The sequence below is a fragment of the Canis lupus genome, chromosome 3 (genome assembly GCF_003254725.2).
Source record: "Canis lupus dingo isolate Sandy chromosome 3, ASM325472v2, whole genome shotgun sequence".
NCBI lineage: Eukaryota > Metazoa > Chordata > Mammalia > Carnivora > Canidae > Canis > Canis lupus.
The window spans coordinates 44,217,547-44,226,209 of record NC_064245.1 but is presented as its reverse complement, the minus strand read 5'-3'; positions in this window follow the sequence as shown (position 1 = coordinate 44,226,209).

The window sequence follows — 8,663 nt, the reverse complement described above, 5'->3', positions numbered from 1 at the left end:
CACATACCCAGAAGGATCTTTTAAGACCAGAGGAAATGTGTTCAGATAGGAGAGAAGCCCCCAGCTACCGACTAGTGGACACAAAAAATTAATATTTCTGGCTGGCAATGTTCTTTAAGGGTCCTTATTTTCCCCCAACTCTTGAACAGATGCCAGACATTTTTGTTTGCACACACACAACCTATTTGCTCCATGCTAAAATGAGAAATTGACTGTCTTGTTCAAACTGGGATAAATTGCTGAAAGAAATATAAGTGCTTAAGTGTCTTCTTCAGGATCAGGAAATCATCTATCATTTGGACTTTGAGTTGGAGCATTATAAAGAAGAAACTTGTTCTTTACGATTATGCTACTAAACTAGGAATAAAGACCGCTGTTGAGAGAGATGTTTTAGCAGTATCTGGATGAGAGATTAACTCTAGGAGAGGCAGAGGAAATCACCAATTTCCCCTTGTCCACCCCACTCAACTCAAACCACCCGAAACTGTCAGTGGATTTGAAATGAGAGGAAGCAGCTAATTTGATGACCAGGAAAAACACTGATGCTTAAGGATGTTGAGATAAGGGTAAGGTAACTGAGGTTTCTAACCATGAGCAGATCAGTTGCAGAAGTCAAAAAGCACCAGCAGTGCCAGCAGACTCAAAATGATCAGTCTTTAACATTCCATTCACACCACAGGTTTCCAAAGAGTAGTTTCTTATCTCAAGGAGGCATCCATGTCCCCACAAAAGTGGGAATTATACTTCTTTACCAGGGTTTATCCCAGACAAGCATGTTAAGTGCTGGCCAAGACTTCCTAGCTTTTCAACAGATAAAGTAGCATCCATTTCCAAACTCAGCGAAGGGACTGTCATCTGTTGGTTGGTGGCGCGTTGCAGTGCTACAGTGTGAATGGTGGCTGAACAACAGGTATCCTGAGATGTGCAGAGAGCAGGAGCCTCTTACCCCTGCTTGCTTTCCCTTTCATGTGTAAAGGGCCTCCACGGGAGGACTTCACTGAGTTTGGTGCCAGTGATAATGGAATTCATGCCAGGAATGCTGTTCATTCTCCACCGCAACCACTGGGTGATTGACATCCTATAGAACTTTAGCACTTTTCACATCAAGGCCTTATTGCTTACTTTGGGGGTTGGAGAGGGGACCTATCCCACTGAATGCCATCTACACATAGCCCATGTCTTATGGAAGAGTTATCCCAACTTTTCACCAGGTTTTGACATGTTGTCAGATGCCCCTGTTTGGATGGAATTGGCAGCCCTTTCCATATGACTGAATATAAGACAACATATTGTTTCTCCTTGAGAAATGGCTCATTTCTGCTACGTGGACGAAGAGCTGGGTTCTGATCCCAGGGACCACTTTGGTGCTCGCTGCCCATGTGCAAAGAATGAAATGATCTCCTGTCCATAAATGATGACTTCTCTCATTTCAGCAATACCACTAACCCATAAAGGTCTGTGCCCAAACCCCCAGCCTGCCTCCTTCCATTTCTGCAATTGTGATTTTCTTTTCATCTTGTGCAGCACAGAAAGCAAATGACATGTGTTCAGGTTTTATGCTAACAAGGTCCTTCGCCTCGTCTTGCTGATTTTTAAATGCCCTAAGACCACGTACTTCTACTGTGCTGTCTTCTCTGCCTAAGCCCAAATCCGTGCCCGTAGGTGAAGGATGACTGGATACTATTACCCCGATAGCTGATGATAATATTTCTACATCCCTTGTTAAGCTTCTTAAGTTACTTCTTCACTTTGGGAGTACTTAGCATATCTTTTTCTAAAAACCATACTCAGTGTGCCTTAGGTAAAGTAAGATTTGATAGGACGTTCACGGGAGATTATCTAGGACTAAGCCGCCAAGCGAACATCTCAGCCTCACTCAGCCGGGCTCTCCATAAGTGCACCTTAATAAACCTCTCAGGGGTAAACTGGGTCACTTGATGTTGTTTCAGAACATCTGGAAAATAGTCATTGGGGTGGGGCGGGCTGTAAAAGCTCTTTGTGCTTGGGCTCAGGGGATAGAATGAAAACATGGATGTGACACATACCAAATGATTCTAAAACATCCACTTGTTTGTAAGTACCCCAACGACTCATTATCTGCTCTCACTTCAAATAAGAGGGGTTTGGCGAGGGCACGGAGTTCAGATGCATGTTATTCCTCCTGCACGAGCTTAAAATCCCTTTGCTGGCATTTTTAGGCCATTGGCAAGCTAACTGTGGCTGAAAGGAATACCCATTTTCCGTGCCTCCCCAGCGGGAGCTCTGCAGGACCAAAGGCAAGTAGAGGACCGAGGCCCTGGAAACAAGGAGGCCAAGAGTGACAGGCAGGTACCTGCAGGCAGAGACACTGAATTGCCTCTATTCAAATCTATTTCCAGGCGAACTGGAAACATGACCATGCATTACAAATGGCTAGCAAATTGCCCTTCCTAAGGCACCTCATTCATTGGCTGTGGTGCTTTTGTAAAGGTAGAGATGCAGACATTTCAGGAAAGAAAAGTCCTTCCTTAAGTGTCTTGAATTCCAAGCGGGGGAATTTCTCAAGTGATTGAGGAATGTGGTTTATAGTTCTCACTTGCCTTAAAATATTAATTAAGAACCAAATGAGAGCTTTTCCTTAAGGGGTGCACTGTGAGTTGAGCTAGCTGTCCCTCAATGCTTTAGCCATATATTCAATCTCCGCCTTGATTAGCACAGGTGCAGGCTGTTCCTTCAAATTAAGACAATATCCTTATAGTGATGAACCATATTGGCCATCTATCTTCCTCTTGTGATCTGGCTCTCATTGAGCTAAAATGAGGCCATTTCTTCTGCCTGTGGCTGATTAAACACAGAGTAAATCCACATCTCCGAGGAGGCTCTAATGCTTCTCCACAGAGCCCGTGTCAGCCCTGCCCGCACCTGCAGGCTTCAGCTCCTCTGCTTCCCTCATAAACCGAAGCATCTGTTTCAGAGAGGTGGTATGTTTCTTTCATCCAGTGTATCACTGTGGTCAGACCCAGTGCAGCTTATTTGGTATGCAAGGCTGCCTACTGTGCCGCAGGTAACAAATGGTCCCCAAGGAAGTCTTGTTCTCATCAAGAGTGAAAAGGACACCACTTTGGACAAAAACCTGTGCCTTTGCTGGAAGTCTCCGTAGCTCACAACCGATGGTCTTCTTTTAATAAAAACAGGTCAGAAAACACCAAGGGGAATCTTTGGGATAAGGCAATCTTGTATTCATTAATTCGTTTATTCTTTTTTCATTCATTCAATGAATCCTCATTGTGTACTCCCTTAAATACTTAATTACCACTGTGAGGAGTATCCCAAAAGAGAAGGAGCCCTGGGAGTATATAAGAGGGGGCCTGACGTTTTTTTGGCTTCAGGGAAGATTTCCCTGGGGAACTGATATTTGAGCCAAGACCTAAAGGACAAGAAAGAGTAGTGAGTTAATAAAAAGGTGAAAGAGTATTTTTCAGCCCAGGACATAGCATATTCAAAGGTCCTGGGGTGGAGGGGTAGCACTTGGCCTATCTGAGCCCAGTGAAAAGGAGAATGTCCAAAGATAAGGCTGGTTACATGGCAGGGATCAAATCAGGCAGGGCCTTGAGGCTAAGTTAAGGAATTGGAGTTTTATCTCAAAAGCTTGATTGTAACCAGTGGTTTGTAAGCAGGAAAGTAAAATGATATCACTTCCTATCTTTTATTGAGGAGGAGCAATGTTATTCTTTCCTTGCCAGGCACTATATAGATTTGTCATATATGGGCAGCCCGGGTGGCTCAGTGGTTTAGCACCTGCCTTCAGCCCAGGGTGTGATCCTGGGGACCCAGGATCGAGTCCTGCATCGGGCTCCCTGCATGGAGCCTGCTTCTCCCTCTGCCTCTATCTCTGCCACTCTCTCTGTGTCTCTCATGAATAAATAAATAAAATATTTTTTGAAAAGATTTGTCATTTATGTATCCAAAGTTTCCAGCATTCTTTCAAGGTGCGTATTTTTAGCCAGCTTATAGATAAAGAAACTGAGGTTCAGAGAGGGTAAGTGACTGGCCAAGATCACACCCAGGTCTGGTCCCATGTGGAGCCAGGTGCTGGCCAGGCCAACCTCATACCCAGTTTTTTTCCCTTGCATCGCACTGCCTTCCCGCACATAGACTGAACACGTTATTGCTAAACATTTATGACATTTACGTAACATTACTTTTTCTGATTGTGATTTTGAGAGAATTTCCTATTTATTGATTGATAATCTTTTAATAATAATTAATAGCTTCATGTACATCATAATAGAATTAAAGATAGAATAGACTCACCTTATCTCTTAAGAAAGGAATCCTGATGTCAAGGTCATTAGGGAACAGCTAAAAGCTAAAGACCTGGCATTAGATTGAACTGGGTTTAAATCCCAGCTTGTCTGGTTATTGACAGTGTGATCTAGAACAGGTGGATGAAAATGCTGAGGCTCACTTTCATCCTCAATCAATTGATAAATTATCACCACATTCACTTGGTGGTTGTGAGTGTTAAATAAGATAGTTAATCAAACCAACTTTCCAAGTTTCTGAGACACTCCATCCACAGTAGCCACTATCACAACCACCCCTACCATTGTCATGTTATACATTATCATTAGTGTTGTCATTGGCAGCATCATCATGGTTAGTTAACTAATTTACCACATTAGTGGGACATTGAACACCCCAACTCTTTCTCCTAGTATGTGCTTTTTGGCCAGTTGCAAGGATATCGCTCATTCTCCTGCTCTCACGTTATTGAAAAGAAGGTGCCCTAATCCCTGGCAGGTAGCTGAAGACCAAGTCTAACTGGGAAGCCAAGCAGCAATTAAATTTAATAATGTTGGAAAACAACACAAAGGAATTCCAAAAAAATTGAAACAACTTTGCAAAAGGAGATACTTGATGGAGATATGTAGATATGGGGCATTTAAAATGTAAGTCCCTTTTTAAATAAATAGCTATAATGGATAGAAGGACTCTGTTCTTGAGAACTGCTTGTCTTGAGAGATCTTTTAAATTATGCAAGGCATCAAATGGATCATTTTTCACCATGAACAAAGAGTTTACGTAAAATGTTATATAAACAGCACATAGATGCTTATATATGTGATGCAAGTTTGCTCTCAAAGGATCTCAAATATCTAAATCCAGAAAGACATCTGGGCAAAGCCATCTGCTGCCTTGATGGTTACCTAACACCACACCACTCTTGACATGGTAGCCAGGTTTACATAGCAGTTTCACAAAAATTACTTTTTAAATATAACAATGCCAGCAAAGCCACTCGTCCAGTGCTTGACACACATGCAGCCTTTTATAGATGTTAGCTATTGCAATAATAAAACAAAAATACTTCAGATTGAACAACCTTCCCATCCCCTTTTCTTTACTGAGATACAATTGACCTATAACATTTTGTAAGTTTAAGGTGTGCTACATGATGATTTGATATACATACATTTTGCAAAATGATTACCACAATAGGGCTAGTGAACACCTCCTCATCACCTCACATAATTACCTTGCTTAGGGGGAAGGGAACATTTAATATCTACTCTTAGTAAATCTCAAGTACATAATACAGTGTTGTTAACTATAGTCACCATGTTGTACATTAGATTCCCAGAGGTCGTTCCTCTTATAATTGGGAATTAATATCTTTTGACCAACATCACCCCATTTCTCCCAGCCCTGAGCCCCTGGCAACCATCATTCTAACTCTGTCTCTATGAGTTTTGGCTTTTTTAACTTCCACGTATAAACGAGATCAGACAATATTTGTTTTTCTCATCTAACTTATTTCACTTAAAACAATGCACTCAATGTCCATCCATGCTGTCTAGAATGGTAGGATTTCCTTCTTTCTCATGGCTAAGTAATATTTATACAACTGTATTATTTCTATTTTTGTACACTAGATTCCAGAAATGTGTGTGTGTGTGTGTGTATATATGTATATATATATACACATCACAACATCTTTATCCATTCATCCATAGACAGACACTTAGGATGTTTCCCTGTGTCTCTGCTGTTGTGAATAATACTGTGTTGAACATTGGAGTGCAGACATCTCACTGAGATCCTGATTCCATTCCCTTTGGATATATACCCAGAAGTGGGATTTGTGGATCATAGGATAGTCTATTTGGCAGGCAGAGGGAAAGGGAGAAGCAGGATCCCCATGGAGCAGGGAGCCCAATGCAGGGCTCGATCCCAGGACCCTGGGATCGACCTGAGTGGAAGGCAGACACTTAGCTGACTGAGCCACCCAGGTGCCCCTCCGAACTGTTGTCCATAGTGTTTCTGCCACCTAACGTTTCCACCAACAGTGCAGGAGAGTGCCCTTTTCTCCATTTGTTCACCAACATTTGTCACCTCTTGTCTTTTTAATAACAGCCCTTCTAATAGGTGTGAGGTTATATCATTATGATTCTGATTTCCATCTCCCTAATAATTAGTGATGTGTAGCACCTTTCAATGTACCTGCCAGCCATTTGTATGGCTTTTTTGAAAAAAATGTCAATTTAGGTCTTTGCCTGTTTTTTAATCAGAATGTTTGGTTTTCTGTTATTGAGCTTTATGAGTTTCTTAAATATTTTGGATACTAATTCCTTACCAGATATATGGTTTGCAAATATTTTCTCCCCTTCCAAATGTTGCCTTTTCATTTTTTTTTATTGTTTTATTGCTGTACAGAAGACCTTTCATTTGAAATAGTCCCACTTCATTGCTGCTTTTGTTGTGTGTGCTTTGGGTGTCATATTCAAAAAAAATATTGCCAAGGCCAATGTCGAGGAGCTTTTTCTCTATGGTTTCTTCTAGGAGTTCTGTAGCTTGGGGTCTTATGTCAGGTCTTTCATCCATTTTGAGTTCATTTTTATGAATGGTGTTAGATAAGGATCCAATTTTATTCTTTTGTATATAATTATCCAGTCTCTCCAACATGAGTTATTGAAGAGACAACCCTTTCTCTGTTGACTATTCTTGGTTCCCTTGTCATACAGTAGTTGACTTTATATGTGTGGGTTTATTTCTGGGCTCTCAATTTATTCCCATTGGTCTGTGTCTATTTTTAGGCCAGTACCATACTATTTTGATTACAACAGCTTTGTAACACAATTTGAAATCAGGACATATGATGCCTCCATTTTGGTTCTTCTTTCTCAACATTGCTTTGTCTATTTGGGGTGTTTTGTGGTTCCATATGAATTTTAGGATTTTTTTTCTGTTTTTGTGAAAAATGAGACAGGAATTTTGATATGAATTGCATTGAATCTATAGATGGCTTTGGGTAGTGTGGACATTTTTGATAATATTAACTCTTCCAATCCATGAACATGGGATATCTTTCTCTTTACTTAATCCTCTTCAATTTATTTCATCCAAGTCCTATAGTTTTCCAGGTAGAGATATTTCATAATTTATTTCTAAGTATTTTATTGTTTTTGGTTTTGGTGCCATTGTAAATGTGATTATTTTCTTCATTTCTGTTTCAGATATATTTGTGTTAGTGTATAGAAATACAACCGATTTCTGTATATTGATTTTTGTATCCTGAAACCATACCAAATTCTTTTATTAACCCTGTGAGGTTTTTGATGGAGTCTGTAGGATTCTCTACATATAAAATCATATCACTTACAAGCAGACATAATTCTACTTTTTTCTTTCCAATTTAGATGCCCTTTCTTTCTTCTCTTTCTGGTTTGGGTGTTATTTTTTTGTTTTGTTTTCATTTTTGTTTTGGTTTGTTTGGTTTGGTTTGGTTGTTTTTTGGTTTTTGGTTTTTGTTTTGCCTAATTGCTCTGGTTAAGACTTCCAGAACTATGTTAAACCAGAGGGGTGAGAGAGGCACCCTTGCCTTGTTCCTGACCTTAGAGGAAGAGCTTTCAACATTTCACTGAAATGACTTCTGTTTGGTTCAATTGTAGCATAGTTGACATACAATATTATATTCATTTCAAGTGTACATAGTGACTTGGTGCTTCTATACATTATGCAATGTTCACCATGATAAGTATATCCAGTCAACTCCTGTGTTTCACAAATGATAGAACTGTGGTCCAAAGAGGTCATGGAACTTTCACAATATTTTATAGCTACGAAGACCAGAGCCTACCTGTGAGCACATTAAGGAGTTCAGGCAATCTAAACTGAAATAACCAGAAAGTTTCATCCAGCATGGTTACCTCTCTGAAAAAGATATGCCCATTTCATGGGACATGTCTTTTCATCACATGAATCCAGCTTTCATTCCTTTCTTCTCATCTATCCCCACTAGTTTATATATTCTGTAAAGGCAGGTACAGTGCACATGTCACTTTCCACCATATTTCCACTATCAACACAGCCACCTGCATATTGTAACATGTACTCATTAAACCATTTGTCAAATTGGATGGTAATGTATTAGGAAGGGACAAGCAAAATTGTTACATTGTCCATCACAGAATTCTGTGCAAGATTTAGTTAAATGTTAAGTCTCTCACTAGGACTCTGAGAGATGAGAACATTTTGTTATTAAAATATTTGTAGCCCAAAAATGCAAGGTAGCAAGCACCCAATCAGTCCTGTTTGCTGTTGTTGACTCATTCTCAATACAATTTTCTGTACATCTGAGAGATAATTCAGTCTGTAATGAGCAAGACCAGGTAAGAGTTAGG